This window comes from Pezoporus flaviventris, unplaced genomic scaffold (genome assembly GCF_033815535.1).
Source record: "Pezoporus flaviventris isolate CSIRO_AGI_PZ_B2104156 unplaced genomic scaffold, CSIRO_AGI_Pfla_v1 ptg000063l, whole genome shotgun sequence".
Taxonomy (NCBI): Eukaryota; Metazoa; Chordata; class Aves; order Psittaciformes; family Psittacidae; genus Pezoporus; species Pezoporus flaviventris.
The window spans coordinates 6,443,690-6,470,136 of record NW_026892611.1 but is presented as its reverse complement, the minus strand read 5'-3'; the positions used below and the strand labels follow the sequence as shown (position 1 = coordinate 6,470,136).

General features: G+C 41.6%; 1 long non-coding RNA gene across 2 annotated transcripts in view; it reads left to right on the top strand.

Annotated features, from left to right (window-relative positions):
• The window catches only part of LOC133277982 (uncharacterized), a 104,791-nt gene that overhangs the window by 55,464 nt on the left and 22,880 nt on the right, over window positions 1-26,447 (top strand). For both annotated transcript variants that reach the window (XR_009746416.1, XR_009746415.1), the window contains exons 3-4: window positions 12,025-12,206; window positions 12,434-12,559. This is a non-coding gene — a long non-coding RNA (uncharacterized LOC133277982). The remainder of the gene's footprint in view (window positions 1-12,024; window positions 12,207-12,433; window positions 12,560-26,447) is intronic.

The following is a 26,447-nucleotide window of genomic DNA, read 5'->3' as shown; positions in this document are numbered from 1 at the left end:
AACCAGTAATGATTAACATCATCTTTAGGGCATGTAATAGTAGTACTTTGAATGATATTGCCGAAGCATAGATATTTTATGTGATTCCATAGTGGAAGTCATAGCAACTATTTCCTTCTGATGGAAATGTGAGGACAGAATTTGGTTTAAGGGTTTTTAAAAACCCACCAAAAACTTGAGCCAATAGCTGATGTTTGCTAAGAGATGTCTGTGCAGTCATGTTGATGAGCTTGGATGTAACAGGCTGTGAGCACTTCAATATCTCATTGTAGACAGAGGAATACCAGGTTCCTAAATGGAAATGTGGCAAAGAAAGAGCAAACTGATGGGATTATTGTAGGATAGGCTAAACCCTGTGATCGCACTGTGTTTTTTCTACACGCTGCAATTTGAATTAATTTTGTGTCATTTACAGGGGAAAAAGAGACTTAAACCATTTAAATGTTATACTTGAAATCACTTTGTGAATGAAGTATGCCACTATTGTGGTAAGAACTGGTAAATAAAGAGAACTGTAAATTATATGTTAATAACAATAAATGGGACCAGAGGGATGCCTGGTCTAATCTGTATTTGATTGGAAATGCAGTATCCCAGAATCACCTATTAAATTGCAGGGTGGGTGGTTTAGATAAAACCAGCATTGTATTGGTATTACTGTCTTATAGCAGCAGGCAATAAGACTTGTCAGGACAAAGAAAAACAAGAAACTTTGCATTGGAGTGGGAAAAGAGGGGGTGAAAGAGGAGTTTTGTCTGGATCCTGTGTGCTGAGGTCGGAAATACATTCAGTGGTGTACCCAGTGTGCAAATTGTGATTGCGGCTGTGGCTGACATAAGATGCATATTTTCAGATAAAAAAGTTGTAAAGACACTTATCAAAGAACACTGTAATTCACTTTTTGTGTGTCATGGGATGCGCTCTTCTGCTCAGAGCTTTCCAGCACCATCAAGTATCCAAGCTGTGAAAATGTATGAGTAGTCATCTTTAACAGCAGAACACAAAGGTTTATTTCAGCTTGGATGAGCATCTGAAAAAGTGGGTGCTTGCTTATTCAAATTACAGTATTTTAGTTGTTCTCATGCAGAAATTGAATTCTTGCAGAATTGCCATGTTTTTTGCAGACAAGTCCTGCGTTTCCCTCTCACTAGCCTGCAGACGAGGCATCAGCTGGTTTTCTCCTATCTGCTGCTGTAGTCCTGAACACAATCTGGATGTGGAAACTGGAAATATAAAAGGAAATGGGGAAACAAGAATTAGGTGTTAGTCAAATGTCAGAGATCTTGTAGAAGATGATAAAAGCATATGCATGTAGTGCACTTACTTGGTACACCAAAGCCAACTTTCAGCATCATCCGTCTGACTTCACTGGAGTTTTTCGGACGCTTGGAAAACCTTTCCTCCTCCTCTCTCCCTCCCTCTTTCTCTCTCTCTCTCCCTCTCTCTCCCCGTCTTTCTGCCTCTCTCTCTCTTTCTTCCTTGATGTTACCATGGCTATCAGTCCATAAGAAATGACTTGATTTCTCTGCAGCTTGGCTTCATCTGTAAAACATGGACAAGTGTGCTGTCCTTGTCAAGTACTTTCAGTGCTAAAAAATGCAGGGTGCATGTGGCAGCCGGGGAGGTGCTGCAGCTTGCTGCTGAAGGAGTGTTAGCCTTCTCTGCACAATTCTAATATGTCAAACCTTTCCCTTGAGGTTTTGAGTCGCAGGAAGAAGGGAGGGGAAGGTTTACTCCATGGTGACTTGTGACTTCTACGTAAAACACTTGCTCAGAGCTAATTAAAACTTTGAGAAATCATCAGAACTTAAATGAATCACTGCAGTGTGACTAGCAGCTTGTGTTAAAGCAAATAGCCACAATGCATCAGTAAACATGCACATTACTTTTTCGTGTCGGGCTATGTCTCGCTGCAATGCTGTGCATTGATAAAAGATTTCTGTCTGTAACTTTCTACACGTTGAAGTTTATTGGTTTTCTGAACTTCTTTCAGGCCTTTTAATATATGGAGAAACAGTCTTTAAAATGATTTACCAAGGAAAATTCACTGTGCTTCAGCAATAACTACCTGTTAATAAAGTGTCTAAACTAAGGACTGAAACAAAGCTAGGACCAGTTCCTGTTCAGTCATGGCTGTTAATTTGGGTAATCCCCTTTAAAAAGGGTTATTGCAGTTATAAAATATTTTCCCATGGTTATGATGGCAGTTATGGAGAAGATACATGGCTTGCAAAACTTTTGTTGGGCGTTGCTCACTCCTGGATTCTTTAACTGCTGCTGTAAAGTAAGCCTCAGTTTGAAGAGGCAAAGGAGTGGAAAGGATTGGAATTCAGTAATGAATATAATTACTCCCACTGGCTGCTTCTTCAGTTGGTTTTCATAGCAATAACCTCCTATTGCTTGGGCTGTTTCTAGCTCTCTTAGATTCTTTTGGATCACTTCGTACCTTCTGTCTGTGTGCATAATACATCCTAGTAAGCAGTATAGTTCTCCCTTTGCCTGTTGCAAGAGTGTTAAAAGCTTGCACCTGCTGGCTGGCAGATGCTGTTGGCATCTGATTTTTCATTCTCTGCAGACCTTTGCAGGTTTTTCAGGCTCTGGCTCTCACCACTTACCCATTCTTTAACCTTGGTGCTTTGTGGTAGCTAAGGGTGTTCTTTCTGTTTGTGCAAGAGTGCAGGTAAAGACTGGAACACCTGGCTGGTGCAAAATCTCCAGTTTGAGCTGACCCCTCTTCCTAAACATTCCACATCTTTCTGTGGTGGTTGAGGCTGTGGTGGCACCTCCAGACTGATTCAGACTGCGGAAAGGTGTGAGCTGAAAGAGAGGACACCAGCATGCATTTCCTAACCTGGCAATGGACTGGGTTGAGCTTTTGTCTTGACTTTTTCAGAGCCAGGGTATTCAATTCTTGGCTTGTGCAGTGCAGGCTAAGAGTAAGCAGTTGCAGTTGGGATATTTATGGGAAGCTACAGTGGAAGTAATTAAAAGAATTCCAGTACTGTTGCAAGGATAATGAATGATATCCCAGATTATTGCAGTAATGAGCTTATAACAGTCAGTTGTATCAATGCAACTAAAGGGAAGAGCAGAAAACTGCAGCATGGTAATGGGGACAAGGAGGGAGAGGTGAGCAGAGCAGGAATTCTCATGCTGGCTTTGCCATAAAGGAGTACACATGTAACTATACTCTGCAAATTAAATGTTACACTTTCATGCCTTTGGTGTTCAGCATGTCTTAATTAAAAGCCCCTTAACTGGTTCAAGGATTCAAAACTGTGTAATACTGGTAAACAAACAGACATCTGACTACATTTCTAATCTACCAGATTAGTTTATTTTAGTAGTTCAGTGAATAATTAGTGACTAATGGCATATTATTAAGGGTGGATACTGATTTTTAACTTGAGTAGGACTCTGTCACTGGAAGTGGGTGTCTTTCTGGGATATTCAAGGCCAGGTTGTATGGGTCTGGGAGCAACCTGCTCTAGTGGAAGATGTCCCTGCCTGTGGCAGGAGCTTGGAACTGGATGAGCTTTAAAGGTCCCTTTCAACCCAAATAGTTCTATAATATCAAGGATTTCAGGTTTTAAAAAAGGAGAGAAAAAGTGTTTTTTTGTGTGTTTTTTGTTTGTTTGTTTGTTTGTTTTCAGAAACGGCAAGTTTTGCAGCTATTCCACCACTAAACATGCATCATTTCCCAACTCCTCTCGAAATGAAAATCAAGAAATTAACTTGGAGCAATCTTATTTCCAAATTGAAGAGCAGACGAACTGAAAAGTTGATGAGTGTGTTTTTGTCCAGATGTAGTTATAATAATATAAACAATATTATACTTAGAACTGTAGGGCTGTAAGGATAAAAAGACTAGTGGCTTATGTAAACTCAATTCTGCTAAATAACACAAGATGATGGCATTTAGTATCTGGGGTGGTTTCTGATAGCACCTTGGCCCTCCACTTGCCAGATCAATGCCAGCATTGTTGCAGCCAGTGCTGAGCCAGAGCTTTCAGAGCAGGACCAGCCCCTCTGTGTAGGGTGTTCTAGGCTTTGCACGTCAGTGTGGTGAGTGCTGGGTCCTTCAATGATGTGGGATGGATTGTTAGTTTCATGGGCTGTGCTGTTTCATGGAAGGGTGCTGCTCGTTCGCTCTCACGAGGAGGAATCCTCAGGGTTAGTCTAGTAACAAACATTTGTTTTGTGAAGAAACCACTTTCTCCCAAACAGGCCAGAGAGTAGGAAAGAAAACTTCCTGACACGTTATATTAGACTTCATTTGCATTTATGTACTTTGGAGGGAGTCCTTGTTTTAGGTTAGGGCTTCTGCATTAAGATGAGAAACATGCTGTGCTGGAGTCTGCACATGCTATTTGTATTCCTGCATCCTGGTTTCTCAGTGTTAAATAGTTGAAAGAGTATGTGGAAAGACATGACTGTGGTTTTGTTTTGTGTATTTGGAAGCTCCACAAGTTTGTTTTTGTGGGAGGGCAGTATAGGAGGTAGAAATAGAAAATGTTCTCTTTTGCTTCAGAGAGATATGCAGTTAAATAAAATTTAATTGCATATGTTTTGATACAGATTTTGTGTTTCATTTTAATAACTTTAGATGGTGAGTCAAAGTAAAATGAGGCATTAGTAGAGCACCTATGCAGAATAACTTCATTGCCAGAAAGGTGACTGCATACTCTCAGAACAACATCATGTTGCATTCTTTTTTCCTCTTAGTTTTTAGACTTGAGCTGTTGGTTCCTCCGTAGTTTCAAACCATAAACTGATTTAAACCACTTGATTCCAGCAACTGGCTCCTGATCAGAAGCGTTGCAGGTAGCAAAACTCGTGAATAAGGTTGCTGATGCTGATATTGCTGCCCAGGTTTCTGAAGCACCTTGATCATGATTATAATCTCCCAGTATCAGTGTGATGTTTAGCAGAAGGCTGGCCCTTCTGTTCTGCTAGGACTCAGTACACAAAGAACACTCTGCTGGCCATAGCCTCAATTTAGAGACTCAGGACTGAAACACTGTAGGTGCATCCTCCTAAATGTGAGGTGAAGGAACAAGCCTACAAGCTTTTCTGCTTACTGGTGTGTGACCACCATTAACCTTGGCTATTTTACCTGGTCAGGCTGCTCACACCTATCATGGTGTGAAAAGGACTATTCCAGAAACAGAACTTGTGCACTTAAAGGTGCATGTGTGACTGTTCAACTTGTCATGATTGTCAGTTCCCAGCTTCTTTCCCTTGCATTACACTGGTGAACTGGAACTCTGATAAAGGAGTTATGTACAGTGATGACAAGAATTGATTTCCAATTTCCTGTAGAATGACTTTATCATTGCTTGTGACTCAGGCAATTTAGCTTATATTACAGTGCTAGCTAGGGGCTATAGATCACCCTGACAGTCGTCTAGTCACAGAGCATGCTGATTTTGACAAGATATTGAGAGATTTTACAAGAGTTTCCTTTGTGATACAGCTTAAAGTGCCGTTTTCTGTTGTCAGATCATGTTTGAAGAGATTTTGTATGAGCCAGAATAAAAAGTATCTGGCTCAGTTTGTATAACTTGCTCTTAATCTTCGCACTTAAGAGCCTATGAAAAAACTGAACAGCCCTCTTGTCTTGGGTATGGTTTAGGACATGCAGGTATCTCTGTGAAGTTAGACAGAAGTTTAACCTTTTTAGGTGTGGCAAGCAGCAGATGCTTGGGGAAAGGGTGTAAGTAATGAGGCAGATGTAAGATGTAATATAGCCTTTCCTGCATGTGCCCTGACACATTTTGCTGTCACTGACCTGGAGCCTTGCTGAGTTGGGTGAATAACACTATACAGGAATAGATGCTATTGCTGCCCTCATTAAGAATTTCTGTTACTAAACGATGGTCTGATTTGCTCTCTCTCTCTCTCTCCTAGAAGCTAAAGCACTCTGCTTTTGGGTGAGCTCATCATCTTTTGACACCGCTGACCTGTACACAGAGCTGGATGGGGGCTTAGTGTTGGGTTGCCAGCACCAACTGCTTCAAGCATGCCCTTTTTTCAACTCTGTCACTGTTAACTTGACTGCAAGGCCCCTGTGACTGCTGAGGGGCAGTGAGTGATTTGGGCTCCTCTGACATTGCATTATAGAAAATTCAGGAGTGGACTTCAGCTCAGAAGGTATGGCACATACACATTAATGAGTATATCACAGCATACTTGTTTCTCTGCATAATGCTGTGACATTCCTTCCCCCCCGTCCTCTCTTAGTAATTGGTGTTTGGAAAACATGTAAGAAATGTAAAGCTCTCAGTAAGAGGTAAATGCTATTAGTTGTAATTACCAAGTAGGTTATTTCTTAGCTTTCCATTCCCTTAGGAGAAACACCAAGGAATGTATAACTTGAGGGGGGCTTGAGACCTCCTGTTCTTGTAGCAGAGTGGAGGTGATGCGGTTTGTGCTTGTCTTGTCAGCGGGAGGGGGAACCAACTACAATGCCATGAGTTTTCCAAGGATTGCTCTGGTGTCTTAATTATGGTGAGCTAAAAATACCCTGTCTGCAAAGCAGGCAAGTTTGATGAGACTGAATCCCTGCTGGGTCTCCAGCTTCAGCTGTTCCTTGATGTGTGTTTGAGGATTGCTCTTTGCATAAACAGTGATTCAGTTCATCTGTCCCCAAAATGGTTTTTACCTTAACCTTCCAGTGCTTCATCCCCTGCACCTTACGAAGCCTCTGCCACTGTCACTCATGTTTGTGCTGCATTAATGGCTTCAGAGGACTGAATGTGACAATATAATGGCGCTGTTCATACCTGTCAGGTACAAGCTGTATTAAGCAGTGCATGTGAGGCATTTTTAGCCTGTGATTGAGGGAGATGTACCCCAGGGGTCTTAGTTAATTGCTGTAAAAATGACTTGAACATACAAAGAAAAAATTGCTGAGAAGACAGCATGATGCTCTCACTCCTGGGAGCTATGGCTGTGGCCTCATTGGGATCACAGAGATGTACTAAGATATTCACACAACTGGACTGCAGCAATGGCTGATAGAAGCCCTTCAGGAAAGTCAGGCTTGGGGGTGGCCAGCAGAGGCCACCTGCAGAGGTGCAACAGGAATGCATGGAGTTCTGCTTTGAGGGCAGTGGAGAGTTTGTGGGTCAAGATTAGCAGATGAACAATACAGGCCCTGTTGTGGTGAGTGTCTGCCATGGACTGGCTGATTAGGAAGGAGAAATAGGTCAGGCCTTTTTCATCTAACTGAAAGAAGCCTCATATTCGCAGGCCCTGGTCCTCATGGGGAATTTTGACCACCCCAGTATCTGCTGGAAGGACAACCCAGCAAGACACAGACCATCCAGGGTGTTTCGGAAGTGCATTGCTGAAAAATTCTGACCAAGATGATTCCTTTCCAACCCTAACCATTCTATGATTCCGTGATGATCAAGGAGCTGACAAAGGGAGGTGTTCTGCTGGACTTCATGCTTACAAACAAGAAACAACTGATTGGACATGTGGGTGGTGGGGCAGGAAATCACACATACCCTTTCAGTAAGCTGTGGGGAACTGGAGTCAAGTCATATGCTCTCCGCTATGCGAGTAGTGATATCCATTTAATTCCTAACAAAAATGTATTCAAAAGATTAGTGGCAGAACACTGGAAGCTGGAGCCACTCAGGACTAATGATACAATTACTCTATAAAGCCATTTGTAAAGCAATTATGTCCTATTGTTCTCTTTTGTTCTCTGTCTCTCTAAAAGTGAGCCATTTTGGCAGGCTGGAAGGTGAAGGCACTGAGCTGGCTGCTTTACATGAATATGAGTAATTTGTGTGCATATTTATAAAAGAAAAACGATGCTTTTACGATGGACTGAATTGTTTACATGTAGAAATCTCTGCAGAGAAACAGCTCAAGTTACAGCCTCTGATGTGGCCAGTGTTTTCAGGAGTCTTGGAGCTTCTTGCAGCAAGGGTTTGTGGGCTTGGTTTTCCCCCTCATCTTTTCTGCTTCTCTGGGCAACCTGTGCCACCTTCACAGGGAAGAACTTCTTCCTAAGATCTCATCTCAGTCTCTCCTCTGTCAGATTAAAGCCATTCTCCTTTGCTCTGTCCCTACATGCCTTTGTCAAAAGCCCCTTGGCAGCTTTTCTGTAGGCCTTCTTGAGGTATTAAGGTAGTATGTTAAAATTTGCCTTTTACTGTGAAGGAGTGGGCTCTACACAGTGCTAAGGGTTAGAAATCACTGTTGTTTACAGCATTCAGTGTTTCCAAGTGATGGAAACCTTTGCTCTCTACAACTTTGAAGGATGCATTATTGGATTAGGTGTCTAAGTGTTCCTCAGAGGAGCTCTGGTTTCCTCTCATTATTTTCTGTGGGCAAAATATTCTTAATAATATTTCACTACTTAATGTAGTGAAATCACTACAGTGGAGCAATTGAGTATGAAATGAATGATCTTGGATGACAGAAATGCTGGAGAAGTTGAAGAGAATTGTGTTTATCAGGTGTTAGTCTCCAGCTTGGCTTCCTGTGAATTGCTGAGGAACTTGTACAAGAAGAAATTATGCTCTCCAAGTATTTACCTTCTTGAATTTGTCTACATAGGAGTAAAACACAGGATATGAGAAGTGATTATGAACCACTGTTGAATAAGGGATCATAGAGGTTCATCCAGCTTTATCACATGTAACTGCTGTTCCCCGCATTAAAATCCTACATTCAAACCTTGAAAATCCCTGTTAGGTCATGCTCTGGAGTTTCCAGGAAACACTGAGTAGTCTCTAATGTTTTTCCCCTTGTTTTTTGTCTTCCAGATAGGTTGCATGGTGGTGCTAGGATTGGATTTTCCCTCCTGCTACATGGTGGTAATACTGATCACTTCCAGATCTTTGACTGGGATGTTCTGCTTCTATGAATGCAGAATACAGCCTGGGGGAGGTACTGGGCATCTTACCTGGCTCAATTTTAACTTGTTCAAGTTTTTTCTGTCTTGATTCCTTTTCCCTTGATCCTGCTTTGCTTTTCAACCTCGATGAACAGGCTTGCTGATGGAATCTAACTAGCAATTTTCTGTGTGGTGTGAATTTTGCTTGGTGTTCAGATCTGAATGCCAAATGACAGTGACCCAAACGTTAGAAAGCACCTTCCAGTTAATATTGCTGATCTGTGTATAAACCATCATAAAAGGATTTCAGGTGTGTACATGAGACTGTGCTCCTTGAAGCATCATAGGAATCTTTGAAGTGGAGGTGTCTCCAGCATTAATAATACAAAAATTTGGCATGATAGCAGGGAATATCTTTATGAGGTGTTGTCAGTTCACCTGCTGGAGCCTTTAAAGTGCTAATTTAGGTATCTCAAACAAACTTAAACCAGAGATAATTTGCAGGCAGGGTTAAGGTGGGAAAAGGAGTTTCTCTTGTTTAAAACACAATAAAAAGAAGACAGAGGACAGGAAAAGAGCACAGAAATTACATTAAATTTTTTTGAAGGTTTGTGCAGTCATATGGTATGTATGTGTCTGCCCTTTGCCCCTCTTGGACTGTTTCTTTAACATCTCTTAACCTGATTAGAAAAAAGGGACTCAAACACAGTGTTCCTGCAGGAAGTTAATGTTTTAAAACAGCCTTTGAGCCAAAGCCTGCAATGAGAGCTGACTTCTCCCATTGACCCTCCATGGGAGAGTGTTCCGTTGCATGTCTAAACTGGAAGTGTTCCCATGTTGAGGAGCAGCAAGAGCAGAGCAAGACAGTAGCTGGAGCTGATGACAGCACGGAGTGGGCATTGATCACCCCAGAACACTGGGGCTGGATGGGCAAAGCTGGAAAGTGAAGGCACCAACCAGTCCCATGGTCATTCCTAGAAATCCTAACATGAACTCAGGGATAGAGCTGTGGCACATCTTGGGCTGGTCCTGAAGGCCTGAGCTGGAGCTGCGGTGGAGCCCGGGGCAGCTTGTGGGGGGTGTCCTGGCCATAGGCTGCAGATCCCCAGGCAGCCAGTGGCGTTACCCTGCTGCCAGCACAGGCGTGTGCTTGCAGCCATAGCCCACACCTCTGTGTCTGCTGTGAACACATAGGCCCAAAGAAGTTGTAGCTGCCCCATCCCTGGTAGTGTTCAGTGCCAGGTTGGACACGGGCTTGGAGCAGCCTGCTCCAGTGGAAGGTGTTTCTGCCTGTGGCAGGGGGTTGGAACTGGATGAGCTTTAAGGTCTCATCCAACTCAAACCACTCTGTGATTTTGTACTTTTTCCAAAGAACCCTTAACAAAATAGTTTCACATACATGCTGTTTCCGATAATGTAGATCCGTGATATATCTTCCTTATCTGAGGAAGGGATGTCTTGCCAAGAGTGAACATAGACATTTGTTACAGCAAACGCTGCTTGCTTTCTGCCCAGTCTGCAGCCTTTGAGGGAACATGAGACACATGTTATTTGCAGAAGCTAGCTATTATTTCAACAGAATTTTGCCCGCATTTCCATACATGATGATTGAGGGTGACAGGGAATTCACATAGTTGTAAGGAGTGTTTTGGAGCTGATAACATCTAGAGCAGGAGTGGGAGTAATTTATACGCAAATTATTTGCCATGTGTGTCTGTTGGTGCCATTTACTACAAAAATATTAATTGTGATTAAATTAATCTGGTCCTGTGGAAATATAATCTTGACAGAGTGCTTTTCTTGCTGCCACAGAATGCTGTTAGCTCACCGAGTTTTATGTGTTGTTAGTAATTTAAGTACTGCACCAGTCAAAATAACTGCAAATTACTGGTACCAGATGTCATTAATGCACAAAAGCATTTCCCTGCCCTAACCTTATTTCCAGTAATGTAAAGAAGATATTGTGCAGTTAATGAGGAAATTAACTGTTACCTGGTAATCTTGAGTTTTGTTTTCTAAAGAAATTGCTTTCCTCTGCATGCAGACCAGCGAATGAATCAGCATTATTACTAATTCCCCCACTGGAGGAACTGGTGGGGAAACTTTGCTGAAGCCTTTTCAGTTGGCAAGTGCAGAGACCTTGAAGTCAGTCTCCTTGTGCACAATCTTAAGTGCAGGAATTAAAATATCACAGAGGGGATGGGGAAATTGAGTGGCCGGGTGAGCTCGGAACTGCTTGCCAAAGGAGATGAGGGAAAGCCTCTGCAACAATGGAGGTACAGACTCAAAGCCCTGTTCCCTGTAATAGCCAGCTGGGATCACATTTGGGGTTCCAATTTTTCCTTGGGGAAGGTGTGCTCTAGTCATGCTGTAGTCTCAGATGCTAAGTTAGGGGGATTATATGAATTAAAAAATTTGCACTATTTGCCTAACTTGAGATCAGCTGGAAGACAAAATCAGGTTTGTTAAACAAGTGCTGGTCTCCAGCAAAGAGTTTTTGCTGGCATTTATCATATTCATGGCTTTGTTTTGTGTTCCTTGAATGCTGCACTAATAATTCCATTCACCTGCACATCCTAAATACTGGAATAATGTTACCACTCCTGCAGTCTTTGGGAGTACACAAACTTAGCCTTGAGCTGGGCCTTAGTCTCACTTGAAATTAATTTTATCACTTGGGGGGAGCGGGACCCAACCCAACCCAACAACCCTGAATTTGGGGATAGTGAAGTTTTCCACAAATTGTCATCCCCTTTGGAAAATGTAGATGTATGAAACTTACTTCTATATAGAAAGCCACCTCTTTTCTGTGTAACCATGGCTGGTTTCCTATGTTTTTACTGAAGCTAACAGTTTTCCCTCCACTATGGGAAGGAATGCATGGTTATGGCTAGAGGAGAGCACAGAGCTTTCAGATGTGCCCCTGTGGAGGTGTGAGGTGCAGTGCTGGCTCATTGCCAAAGTTGTCAGTAGCACAGGAAATAAACACATCAATGTCAGAAAACACTGCAGACTTAGTGGGACAACTTGGAGGAGAAATGTATCAGCTTGGAGTGATCAGCTCTGAGAAGGCATCAGGAGCTGTCAGCACAGCCCAGAGCCATACATGTTTAATGTATTTTGACCCTTTTGATGTTGACAATCAACATTGTTCTCTTCTGTTGCAGATCTGGGACAATTACACTGACAATGATACCAGTCAGTTTGTCGATTGGAGTGGCACTATCTCTCCATATTCTGTTCTTCCTGGTCATGGGATCCTGTCAGAAGCCTTTGCACAGAGTGCACAGAGGGTGTGAAACTTGTAGCTGCAGTCCTACTCTGGAGTGGAACAGAGGAGCATTATTGGGTAATACATCTTGTTAAGGATAGTTTCATGCAACAAGATGTACAAAGTGTAAACTGTCTGCAAAAAAACCCTCACATTAACTAATGATAAAATTCTGAATGCTTAGAAAAGTCAAATGTTAACATTGTGGATTTGCTTTGTCACCACTTCTTTCATTTATCATTGCATTGAAAATCTTTGCACTGAGTTAAAGGTATGATGTAGCTGTGCCAACTGTTCTTTTTCAGCAGACTTTGCCTGTTATGAAGATTGGTGGTGAAACAGGTTATGGCTGTCCAGCAATTACACTGGCACATTGATTCCGTAAGTCTGGAGTGTATATCAGTGTTTAAAACAGTGTTTCAGTGAAACAGGTAAGTCATGTGAAGTGAGGTAGCTAAAACAGTGGTTGGTTTCAGCTATCAAAGAGAGGGAGAATTACATCCAAGGTAAATGGATGATTATGGGTCCTCAGAGCGATGATAATTTTTAATGTAGCATGTTTCATACCAGTAGGAGCTCAAAAGCACAAGATTTCCTCTGTAGTCACTGCAGGTTGCAGATTTTCTGTGGAGTTTGGTCTGACTCAGCAGCATTTACACGCTGATTTGTAGGTTAGGAATAGAGAATGATGCTTCCATTTGAAACTTGATAGAGCTCTCTCAAGGTCCATTCATGTGCGTGAAGTCTGAAGAAATGACATTGCTACCCAATTCTTCTGAGAAGTGCTATGGACACCTTGTGGTATGTATCTCCTCCAGAAAAAGGGAATTAGTAGAAGTAAGGCATGTCCTGGTATCACACAGTAACCTTAAGCAAGGTGCCACCTCCTAGAAATCATTATTTCTCTGGTTTCTCCCAACCGTGCGGCAGACCAAAACTGTGTCTGACTTAACTAATCATATGATTGGAGTCCCATTGGATCCCAGTTCCAGACCATATCACAGCTCTGGTGGTAGTAAAAAGTTCTAATTTACAATGTGGGTAAGAATACAAACAGAATGAGTCCTGCAGGGGTTTCCTCTTGGTAAGCAAAAGCATGCAATGGATTGAAAAGGTGTTAGAGCGGGTGTTTTGGCTGGATCGCAATGGCTTTTTCACGGCAACGTATGAGATGCACATTTTCACAAGTGTCTTTCTCACAAATATTTTCATTAATAAAAAGTCATGAAATATTGATGAACAGGATATTACATAATGTGTTTGTGGTTTTACTACTTATGGACTGGGCTTCCCAGCTATCAGCATGCTCCTGTATGGCGCAGTTGAGTTGAGTGGAACCTGCTAGGAGGTGCAGTTTCTCAAAACCATAAAGTGGCAACTCTTCGGGTCTTGCTTTCTCCTGCCAGGGAGCCCCATGGGATTGAAAACTGGTGGAACTGGGCATTAAGGTCAGTATTTTCTTCATGATGGACACAAGTTCCTATGGGTAGGGAGCATTCTTCCTGCTTTATCCTAAAGCCAAAACCCAGCAGCACAGCCTCATTTCAGAGCGCAGGTTGGTGGAACCATGTTGGCTGCTAGAACATAATTTCATCCAACTTCTACTGATTTTCTCAGTCAACACCACATGCTTTTGTTTTAATCCTGGTTGACTGCTGTTCTCCTAGACTGTGGATGAAATGCACTGCAGATAGGCGACTGAGCGAGCTCTGTCTGTCCCTTCAGTGTGTGTCCTGTCTGAATAAGCACCTATTCAGCACTGGGCTGTTAGGTGGTGACAGAGAGGAAGTGAACACAGGAATTGAAACAACAGTTTTGCACAAATGCCTGTCGGTAGAGCTGGACACCATCTGTAAGAGCTAGTTGCAGAATCACACCATTTGGGAGCCTTTTCACGTGGTTTGTAGCTGCCTCTGCTTCAGATCAGAGCAATTAAGCTAAGAGCTAGAGGCTACATCCAGCCCCCGGGGACAGCTAAGTGATCTGCCAACAAGCAGCAGCAGTTGTCATCTTCACCTGCAGCTGTGGGCAGATTGGAGGAAGGCAACCTGTTCTGTCTGCAGTGTTGGACGAGGCTCTTGTCTATGATTAATTTCCCTGTGCCCAGGGAAAACAAACAGCACAGTACCTGCTCTATCCCTCCCAACTGTATTAATTTAATTAAAATTTGGAAAAACCTGGAGTGAAGGGATCAGTTTGGGGGTGGACTGTGGTTTCAAGAGCAAAAGATGACAGGATTTAGTTCTCAAGTGCTGAAGTACCTTGGGTTTTGTAATTTTTTTCCTCTTAATTTGTGATGGATAAACCCAGTGCGATGAAGTGCAGTACACAAATAGGTTTTTTTAGGATAAATTATTTAGCAGTTGACAAAAATACCTGAATTAAAATGTGATGGAAGTCAGAGCATAAACATTTACAAAGGAGAAGAATCGATAGGTCTAAATATTGCATCTTGAGAAAACACCCACAGAAAGTTTGTTCTTAAAGCAATCCCGCCTCAAGGCATAATAAACAATGTCACCAAAGCAAACAGGAACAAACCAGTATGTTGAAATAGCCTCATTCTGAAGGAGGGTGACAAAGCTCTGTTGCAACTGTGTGATGCCTTTGCTTTAATTGAATGCATTTTGCAGCCATCTTGCAAATTTTCTGTAAGAGAACATGAAAGTTTAAAATTTGTCTTCCCCACCACTCACAGTGTCTGTGAATTGGGGTGAAATTGGAGTTTTGGTAAAATTACTATTTTTCTTTCAATATCCACTAAAATATGGAGATCTGCTGTACAGTCATCTTAACGTTTGGGCAAATTTTAAGATGGGGTTTGTGTTTTGGCAGTAGGAATTGGGTGATGCTGGCTGGATTTCAAGACACTACTTGTATTACAACAGGAAAGGTTGGCTGGGTAAAATGGTAGGAGTTCCTGTAAAGAAATGCTTCATCTCTTTGGCAATTATTTCTCTAATATTAACAAGTTAATACAAGGCAAAGAGCAGTTTTTGTTCCATTGAAGTGGTCACTGGAATCAACAGGCAGTCCTATGCCTGGGTTTGATGGATTTCCTTCAGATGCACTCAGGGACCACAGTGTTCATCCCTTGGCCTGTGTTTTATGCTCTTGCTTAGTTTTTCAGTTCTTTATCATCAGCTTAGGTGGTGGGTTCACAGCAGTGTGAGGAGTGCATGTGCATTGCTTACCTGCTGTCTGTTCCAGCTGTCTGGAGGGGAAGCAAATGGAGCAGTGCACAGCAAGCTCATACCAACTACCTGGGGCACACTTATGCTTCCTGCTACTGTTAGTACCTGGATGCTGTACAGCTCTCCACTGTGCTTTCCTGAAAACACTTTGTGAGATGCTGAAGTGCTTTTAGTTCCACTTCACTAACAGGGAATGGAGCATCTTTACAACCAAAGGAGACACCAGGTCCATTTCAGACGCATTGGAATGTTTTAGACCCCTTGCTTAAGAGGTGAATTCCAGCCTTACTTCAAATAAAGTGTCATGACATCAACAGTTGGCACTGATTTGTAATAGTTTATTTCCAGTTTATGTGGCTGGCTGCACTGCCAGTTCTCCTTCTGAACTGTTGCTGAAATGCTTTGCATTTCATGCAGTCCTTTCTCAGCTGCTACCAACAGCAGGTAAATATGTAATGGTAAGTGGCTGTGCCTTCTGGCATAAAAGACTGCTATTATAACATACACAGCAAATGGCAATACGCGAGTCCAAAACCCATGTGTAGGTTCTGCACTGTACTGGAGTGTGGCAAAGTGGCTTGTTTGGGTGATGGGACTGAAGTCAAGATTTGTTCTGTGTCGTTCCCCCCTCCCTGGCAAATTGCCATCCTGAACTCCAGGTCCATCTGCTGAGGCTGCTGCTGGCAGTGTTGGATCCATGCATGTGCCAGCTGGGGTGCTGGCATGTCATGCGTTTGCAGCCCAGGACTCTGTTTTCTCTTGTGGTTCAGGCTGTTGCAGAGATGTGGGATGTGAGAAAGGTGCTGCAGTGCTCCAGCTCTAGGTGCAGCTTGAGCTCCAAAGCTTCCCAGCTCTCCCTGCACACACCCACCTTCCCCAGGTCCAAGCTTTATGATGCTTCAGCCCCTTCCTGCCCTGCAAACTCAACACATCCATTGGGTTGTCCTTGGGGTCCATGAAGAGCTCTCTGCAGCAGTCTGCCTGCACTACATCCCATCCAGGGAAGTAAATGCTTTTAAATCCAGCCTGCTGTGGGGCCTAGAGGCACTCAAGTACTTAGAGCCAGCAAGAGGGGAGTGGGGAGAGTGAATGTGAATTGCTATTATTAATAATAATATTAATGAAAAAGCTCCCAAAGATCAAGGACTTTGAAATTAATTATTCCTAGTTACCATATACAGCATGAAAAGCAGCTGCCTAAACCAATAATAGGCTTCAAGTCCTTTCCTTATTAAATTAATGTTGTTTCACATCTTCAGCTTTTTCCCCATCTGTGCAAATTTTTAATAAATATTTTAAAGAATAATTAGGGAAGATTCAGGAGAGCAGAAGCAGCAGTGAGCTACTGAGAGAAGAGGGGTATGGAAAAGAACTTAGGAGATACTGAAGCATGTTTGAATAAATATCCTTCCATTTTTATGACTATTATAATTCTTTTCAGATATTCTCATGACCAAATCCTACATTTCTTGTGCATTTAAATCTCCCATTAACCTCAATGCCGCAGTATTCAAAGGACCCAGTCTTGCATTCCGTGCGCTCTTTGGGACTTTGGATTTGTGAGGAATGGAAAATTGTACCTTTAGGATAATCGAGCCATCCTTTTATTCTCAAATTGATAGCAGAGGTTTAAGGTCATCACGTACTTCCACATGAATTATACTTTCTTAAAATATGATCAGTGCCTGGGTTAATCTGAACTATAGATGGGAATTTCACTTCTGCCCATATGGATGAATTTTAATTACCTAGCTCTTCTGTGGTTAGCTGGCTTTTCCTTGAGCACTACACCCTATGTGGGCCAGAGGTGACACCCTGCTTCCTTTGAATTCACCAACAAAATCTCCTGGACTTCACAGGAAGTTCCTCAATCCTCAACAGAAGTACACTGGGAAATATTTACCGTTACCACTAGACTCTTGGGAATTATCCTGGAATGCTGTGCTCATACGCACACCTTTTATTTAGGGAAGGCCATTTCTACCAAGTTTCTCATTTGTGGATATGTTGAACAGCAAGCAAAGATCAAAGGATGGAAGATACGCTGTAGTTGCTTTGTGTACCACTCTGTGCATAATGGTATGATTTTCACATGCTTTTCCATTGTTGGGATTTTATTTATGCCACATTTTTGAGCTGAGAATTTAAAAATGTTTGGAAGTATAGATCATTTAATTCTCAGCAGGGAGTCTCTATTTTTCCTCTCGAAGAATGATGATGATAGAGTTGCAAAATATATAGCAATTAAAAGGAATTATTTTGACCAAAACAGGGAGAGAGACAAAACCATGTGCTTTGCTTTCCTGTGATTGGTGCCTCCTCTCCTCCCTTTACCACTCATAGTCATAATTGCCTAAACGAGGCATTTGGATGCCTGGCTGATTTGTCATGTCCATGATTAACTGGTACATGCTGGAAATAACAGGAATTTTGCACACCAGAGGTGTACATACCAGCTTGGAGTGTGTGATGTGTCCCATGACTGGTTAAAGCAAGCTATCTGCTGTCCTCTTGGTTCTTACATTTAGTCATCGAGTAATCAAGTAGCTGCTTGGGAGTGATTTCTTGGCTTATTGTTAAGCTGATTGATAAACCATTGCAGGTCTTCTGTCTGTCATTGACCTGCACAGCACCCGTCATGGGGTGTGAAGGGGGTCTGTATGACTCCTGTGAAAACATATTCAATAAGATGTTTCAAAATCATGCTTTGATGGCATTAAGGTTTTGGGGATGCTCTGCTTCTTTTTAAAAAGACCTCAACAACAAGGCAAATAGTGATGGGGAAGAGCAGAGCTCTGATTCTGACAGATTTCAGTCTTGTTTACATCCAAAGGGTACAGAACTTAATAATCAATATCCCCATCCCTTGTGTTTAAACATGAAACAATGGATTTGGAAGCAGCAGAGTTATGCAGCTGTTAATTAACCTGTGCATATTAGTGAAGCCTGGGATATGTGTGTGATGTGGGAATTAGATTTTTTTTTTTCTGGTTTAAGATTTATAAATTTCTTAAAAAAGAAGAATTTTAAATTCTTAAAAATTCTTTAAATTCTTAAAAAAGAAATTTATAGAACAATTAAAAAAATATTAATAGCCCAGCATAGACAAAGCTTTCACTCTGTAACCTATTACTTGTATAACTTCCTCTTTCAGCATGTTGCTGAAGTGCATTTGTTGCCATTTCATTTTCTTCCCTGAAGAAAAATCAATCTTATTAGGTCAACAACGTGTTTTTAAACCACTGTTAAATGTCCATTTTATTATTTGAAAGTAGAACAGCCTTCGAATGTTCTTCAGGGTAAAACATTAGTTAATAGAGGAAAGGCAGATGGTGATAAAGAAAGGCTTGGCAGGGAGTGGGGAGATCTGAGACCTTCCAGATCAGCCTGTTCAGCATGTTTGAGGGGACGTCTGTGCACGCATGGCCTTGTTCCTTTTGTCCCTTGAATCAATGCAGTTCATAGCCTTCGTGAGCATGGTGAACCTCAGCGACATTTAATGGATAATAAGAAATTATTTTGCTGGTCTCACTTGGAGATGTGAATTTATTACTAGTCTCAGATCTATTTCTTTTCTTCCTTTGTGATGCTTTGCAGGGAGGGAGGCTCCTCCTAACAAAATGGAAGTGTTCATTTAAAATTATTTTCTTTTTTATTTTGCCATGGGTGATCTGTAGCTGTTAACAAAACAAAAACCAGAGCAGCTAAAAACAAGAGAAAATTCTACATGGGGGGAGAATGGAAGTAAATGAAGGACTTGCCTTTTGTAAAATAGAAACAAGTATTGTGCTTAGAGAGATTTTTGTTGCTTTCTTATGACTAGAAGGAACTAGTGTGGATGATTTGCTTCTAATCTGTTTATTTATAGGGGACAGTTCTTAGAATATGTAATCATAATTTCAATTTGCATTTCTGAACTACCTGTTGCTTACAGCAAAGCTTTGCAAGGGCCCTTAGACAAAGAACATATTGGCTCCTTTACTCACTTCTGTTGGCAAGTACGGAACGGCAGAGTTAGTATTCTAACACTGCTTATCTTCTGATGACAACAGAATTGAATCATTACAGAGTTTTTCGTGAATATTCCTGATGTAGCTTTTAACAACATCTGTAGGGTCACTTTCAATATTATTCTGTGTTTTCTTGTCACTTCTAATCTGCTTCTAAAATTGCACTAGAAAAGAGGTTGCATTTGTAATCCACTTAACCCATCCCTGTACCACCTCATGCAGAGGTGATGAAATTAAACATATCTTTGGCCATTATAGCAAATAATAAATGACTGTGACCTGACTAAGGAGCACCATTGATCTGACCTGCTCAAGAGCAGCTAAGGAGACAAGGTCCATTAGAAGAACATGCCTCTTGAAGATCGCCAGGGGCAAGAGAAACTCTCCAGGGCTGCATCTTTTCACAGCGTACAACATGTTTGATCATGGAGCTCTGCAGGTTGGTGTGATGTGGGTATGTAAATCTTAATGGAACTTCTTTCCATTCCTTTTTGTACAGATAATGACCCCAGGGATATCTAGTTTAAAGAAGAGCCGCTTTAAAAGGGAGGTTTGATCAAGGCAGACCAAATGGGTCTTCTGTGGCTACAAATTGAACTACAGGAAAATCAATTTAATCGTAAGAAAAAACTATTTTACTGTAAGAGAGTGGTCAAATGCTGGATTAGGTTGTTCCAGAGGGGTTCTTCATCCTTGGAGATACTCCAAACTCAACAGGACACAGGCCTGAGCAACCTGTTATAGGTAGCCCTGCTTGGAGCAGGCGCTTGGACTAGTTCCCATAGGTGCCTTCCAACCTCAGCCACTTGGTGATTCTGTGCAATAATGATGTGGTAAAAGATGAGCCAGGTGACCATAGCTTACCCTTTTCAATGTCAAGCAGACGCATCAGAAGTCTGTGCTACGCTTCTGGGATTTTCAGCCCCAGAGAGGGCTTGGTACAGTTCAGGAGCAGAAGGAGATGGGATGGAGAAGAGAGTGGGTGCTAGGAAGTTTTGCATTTCTATCTGTAGGCATTCATGTTTGTGTGTGCCTGGGTGCTAGGACAAAGACTGGATTAATTAGCTTCTGCAATAGTGGTTGTACAAATCCATGTGTGTTCCACACATTGTGTTCCTAGAAATGAGATGAGGCTGCTGCAATTTCTGTTTTAAGAAGAAAGTGTGGAACTGAAAGGGAAAATAATGTTCCTTTTGTGTCACCTGGGACCACCCGTTCATTCTGAGCACATCCTTTGCTCAGGAGGTGGTATTATTTACTGACCAAGAACATTAGCGTGGCAAGCTATGGGCATTTCAAATCAGGAAAAACCTAATAATAAAGTCTTCCTCTGACACTATAGCTCCTCTTTATAATTTATTGTTCACAGTAGGTGGAGATTGAAATTATAGTGGTGATTAAAAATGAGCAGACAGAAACTTAGCAAAGTAGTTTGATAGCTTTGAGAAATATCCAGATCTAACTTGTAAGAAGCCTGAAATCAAATGCAGCCCTTCATTCTGCACTCAGAACATGCCTGCCAGTGTCTGCATCTGGCTGTTCCATGGCCACTTTCTAGCACTTGATGAGTAGGAAGGTGAGGTAGAAACCAGCATTTTGTGACTCTGGTTCTACAAGATGGTTTAGTGATGGAGTTGGCAGTGATGGGTTAATGGCTGGACTCAATGATTTTACAGGTCTTTTCCAATCTAAATGATTCTGTGATTTTAGGGAGCTTCAGTGGGTGGGCTAACAGTGAGCAAAATGTAAAGCCTTGCTGCAGTCAGGCAAGCTGTGTTAGAAATGTCTTGGAACTTAGCTGGAGATTAATGATGTTATGTGCTTGTCTCCAGATGGCTCACGAACGAGCACACTCTGAGAGACAAAATCTGAGATGTGCACTGAAGTTTCAGGGCCTTTGGATCTGGTATTCAGCAGATGCAAAAGATCACTCCCTTTGGGTAGTTGTAGCAGACAGTTGTTCTAGTAATATATTGTGTATTGAAAAGTTAATATAGTTGTGTAGAAATTGCCTTAAAACCTCAAAAAGGAAAAAGAATGGGATTCTTCTATTCTTCTGGGGTGGGTGTGGGAGGGGAAATTGCTGAGATCAACTCTGACATACTGAAATATGTTGACGTGGAATAAATATGTAACATCTGTAAAGCCAGATGTCTTCTGCCAGCCCTTCCTAAGAGAACAGTATTTGAAGAAGAGGTGGTCAGTGTTGATAGTCTATGAGAAGTTCTGCGTGTTTGAGAGGTGAAGGCAAACACTGGTCCTGCTGGAGTCCATCAGGAGAGGCCATTAACAAAACCCAAGTTAGAGAGTAATGTCTTGAGGAGGTGAGATACGGGTGTGTGTTAAAGTCCCTAACATCCCTGTTAACCTATGTGAGTGCTTACAGGCAAATAAGAGTAACTTACTGTGAGTAAAAACTCACAGTGAGTGCTCAGGTACACTCAGTTGGGACTGACTTGAAGCAAATGCTTAACTCTTTCTGTGACCTGGTGCGGAAGTGCATCAAGTCTGTGTAAGACTGGGGCCTGGAGCATTTGGATACTGTGCATGGCCTCCCTTAATCTCTCCAGTCACGTGTGCACATTGTCAGTGGCTTCCATTCAATATTCAGCACACAGAGCCTTTTCCAAGTAGAGAATATTACCCTGCAACCAAACAGAAGTTCTCCCATTAATCTAAGGTTTAGAATTCATGATGACAAATCTTATTTAAGGGCCTATGTAAATTTTGACATTAATAATTCTCTAGGACTCTGACTTAACTCTGGGAGCTCCCTGCAATGCTTGGCCTCAGAATTGTGCTACAGTCTCTTTTTCAGTTGCTTTTACGGCAGCAATTTGTCTTAACCTGTCAGAGCACATTGTCTCTGAATAGATAGGAATTGTCACTAACGACTGTTTAGTTAGTTCTTTAGTTCATGACTGTAGAATGACAGCTTTCAATTGCCAGGGTTTTAATGAAAAGTTTGATAATGCTTTAAAATCCATGTTTTCTCCCTGATAGACTCCTTGTGATCTTTAAATATGGAGATGCTTTATTCTGTGTGATAAGATGCTACTGCTTTTCCTCATCAAATAGCTACACCCAGTGCTGGACAGAACAAGTAAGACTTTTTCAGCTTAATATTTGAGATTTTCCTCCCCTGCCCCTCTTTTGAAAATTTATATATATATATATATATAATTTATTTATTTTAAAGCTGCATGGATTTAACTGTAGGTGTTTGGAATACATAAAGTCTTTTCCAGTACTCCAGGAACTCTTCTGTTCCCAGTTTTCCTCATCTTCCTCTTTCAAAAACTGACCTTATTTTAACATAGTGAGGAGACATGTCATCTTTTTTCAAATGACATCTCAGCAGTGATTAAACAGAACACTGGTCATCCTGGTGTGTTCTATCTTGCTGTTCCTTTGCGCTCTACATTGCAAATTCCCATTAAAGTGTTCAGCATCCCTTAATTTCCCCTGTTTTCAGGATTGCTGATGTTCATGGGCTACTGAAATCTAACTGTGAAGGTCATTTTATCTGAACATGAATTAATTTTAATTTCTAGGTTTTAATAAGGTGGTTAATTACTTATGACCGTGTTGTATCATTGGTGACATTTCAGTTGTTAAGATAATTACACAAGTACGCAAAGCTAAAGTATTATTCTTTCCAGGCCTGTAAATCTTGCTGTTGTAACACAGCTATGACATAGAGCCTCATAATTCTGAAGGCTTCAGTTTCTATCAGTTAAATAACTATAAATTGTTTAGTGAAGTTATGTGGTATTTCTAGAGCAACTCACAGTAATGCAGAATGAATTGTGTGTTACATATAACCATACGTCTTTTTAGAGGGCAGACTAAATATTTATTGAATTTGTTTATCCATTCTCTGGACTTCTAATTTAGCTTCATTAAATTGTATTTCGTTGGCTAAATGTAGGAAGTGTGACCTGAGATCCTGAATGCTCCCATTCCAGCTGTGGGGCTGCCTTCCCACCTGAAACTTCTTCTTCTGTTGTGCTGTTGACTGTTTTAAGACACTGTCTGCTAATTGGTGAATTAAAATTTACCTACAATAGGTGAATTATTCTGAATTGGCCTCCATCAGATATTTGCTCGATTGTGTGATTAGCAGGAGTGCTGACCTGGGGCAGTTATTTTCTGTTTTGTCTTTGTTGGGTTTATGGCAATTCCTTCAGCAAAATATGTTAAGAAACTGTTTTGTGTACAAAGATACAGAAGTCTTTGTTTTTACAAGAAATGATTCCTTGGGAAAATTCCCGGCTGTCTCAACTGACCCACCCTGGGAGGTTCTCGCAGGTTCACAGCTACCTCCTGTCTTGCCTGCTGAGACCTTTGGTTCTTGTGGTCAGTCTACACAGCGCTTGGAACAGTGGGGCCATGAACACAGCTGGATCCTCTGTATATTCTGAAATGGGAGAAATTATACATAATGCATATTCCAAGCTCAAATACATGAGAGTGAACTTGACTTACAGCTGCCTGAACAAATGGGAATGCAGCTTGGTTGAGCTGAACCCATTCAGTGATGGAGCAGGTACAACATCTCGTAAATGTAACCAAGTGGCAAATGAGTTTGCATATTTTCAGTGACCTATCAGCACAGGGTCTGCAAGTGTGAGTTATTCCTGAGCAGTTTTGGGTAGTGAATACATTGCAGGATTTCACAAAATGTTCAGAGATATGAAAGGTGAAATGCAGTGAATAAATTATTCATAACAAATTATTCACTAAGCTCTGTTCATCACTGAGATGAGACAGAATTATTGACTGGACATGGAAACAAAATTTCATTTCAGAGAGATGATATTAAAATACCGGTACATTGGTGTAATTATGCTGTGACTGTAAAGGCTTTACTATTCTGCAGTAAAATATGCCTTGGGTACTGCTGCAAGATTGATATTCTCCAGGGCAAGTACACTGGATTTTTCCTTTAGCTACATAATGGAATTTAGGTACGCTATTGATCTCTTCCCATAGTGAGACAAATTTTTTGCTCTTTTCCTTATAGTCTGCTGTAAGGCAAACACTGTGCTCAGTCTGATGCGATGAAGAGTGGGGAAGCTGGAAGTGGTGTATAGATACAGGGTTTAAGAGTTCTTCCTTGTGGTTGGCTGGCAGTCTGCAGTGTCTTAAATGCTTCTAGGATGGGAGGAGGGTGCCTTCTCATGTTTCGTACGTGGGCAGGCATACACACCTGAAGCAGGACCCAGATGCTCACATATGAATGCTGACATGAATATCGGCTTCCCCCATCACTGCCGCGGTGGATCTAAATGGATACTGTGAATGTGCATTTGTGTTTCTTCAGCCCAGGGGAAGCTTCCTTTAGTCAGCTCCTTAGGCTTTGAAAACATTCTCCTCTTTGCTTCTTGAGATACATTAATATTAGCAGGTCTGCTGCAGCTTCTGCGTGGTTATTTATTACTGACATGACCCTCATTCTCCAAGTACCATATGGAATCAATGTATTATGCTAGGAGCTGCATTGCTACAAATAGACATTGTGTTCCCTGCAGCAGCACTGTGTAGTACTTTCTGTCCATGGGCTCCTAATGTTGCAGTCTTCCTAAGCTGCTGGTGAATTGAGGCATAAATTACTCTTCCCTCGTTCAGGCATTGTGTTTGTCCCTACGTTGTGAACTCTTTGGTGTATGGACCCTCTCTGTAATCAGACACTTCTACTGCATAGAAAGTATGTTGTAAACAGTAAGCAGGTGGGGTCACTGAATGGCAGAACTGTGCTTCCTTTGAACTCATTGCCTGAGGGATGGAACATAAAATAAATTAGCTGCCTGATTTTAGCACAGCAAATCTAGTGTTTTGGTCAGTCCAAACAATTCACCATTTCAGAAATCACTGCTCTTTCTGCTTGTCCTGGGCTTGTTTTCAAACTCGCATAGAAGAACTGCTGCTTGTTCATTGCAGATGAGCACATATTGGTTTGTACTGGAAGGCCCAATTTGTTCCACCCCAGTTAAAGATGTTGGCCTAAAACCAGGAAAGGGTCACATGAAGACTGCACAGCAACACGTTTGGTGCTGCTGTAAGAGCTGTAGCTTTGGCTTTGGTTACTGAGTGGCTTTCACTTATTACTGATAGACAGTCTTCCAGCAAAAAGAGGCTTTTCAAAATGCTAATAGAAGCATTAGTGCTCCATCATCATCATCTTGCAGAAAACAATGTCTAGATCAATCTCTCTCGTTCTAAATCTTTAGAGAAACAAAATTTAAACTCATTTTGCCAAGGCCAAATGTCAATCATAAGAAAAAAATCTATATGAAATTTTAATTGCAAGATGTTCAGTGCAAATTTAATGAGTGAAATAAGAGATCTGAGAATTCAAGCATGCTCAGCTCATGCATAATGTTGACTTAAATTGGCTCTCTAGAGGTGCAGGGAATTGCGTTTTTAGAATTTACACACTGATAGAGCAAATGTACTGGGCCCTGTAGGTTAAGGTCATAAATCAGAATCATTTAACTGCCTTTGAGTGATTGCTACAGACTATAATGGTTGGGAGAACTGGCTTCAGCTACAAGTGATTACTCTGCTTGGATTATTGAAATGCTACTCAATATTCATAAATCAGTGATCATTAATCCCCCAAATAGTTCCTGTCAGCTTTCTAAATAAATTTCCTACTGGCTAATTGAGATTGAAGGAGACTTGCATGCCCTGTTTCAGAATTAGGACAAACGAGCTGGTTTGCCTACCTAGGATCAGAACCACATCTAGGGGGGAAATTGAACCATACTGAGTACATATGTGGCTGCTAAAATTGTCACATTTAAGCTGTTAACTGGAGAAGCCTTTCTTAGCACCTTTTACCCTCCTGAGTTCCAATGATTATAAAAAGACTTTGTGGCTTTTTTTTTTGTGATAAAGTTATTTGCGTGTTACGCATCAGAAGTAGCTCAGCTGTCAATCAGTGGCATTCATCACAGTGCAGGGGGGGCAAGCACTGAGAGACAAGGATCCACAACCCTGGAACTGCACTGGTGTAAGCTGCTTGTCGTGGGCTCCTCAACACTTGAAAGGAATTAAAATTCAGAGCTTTGGTGTTGGGATATAATTGGAACATTTTAGCTCTGTAGAAG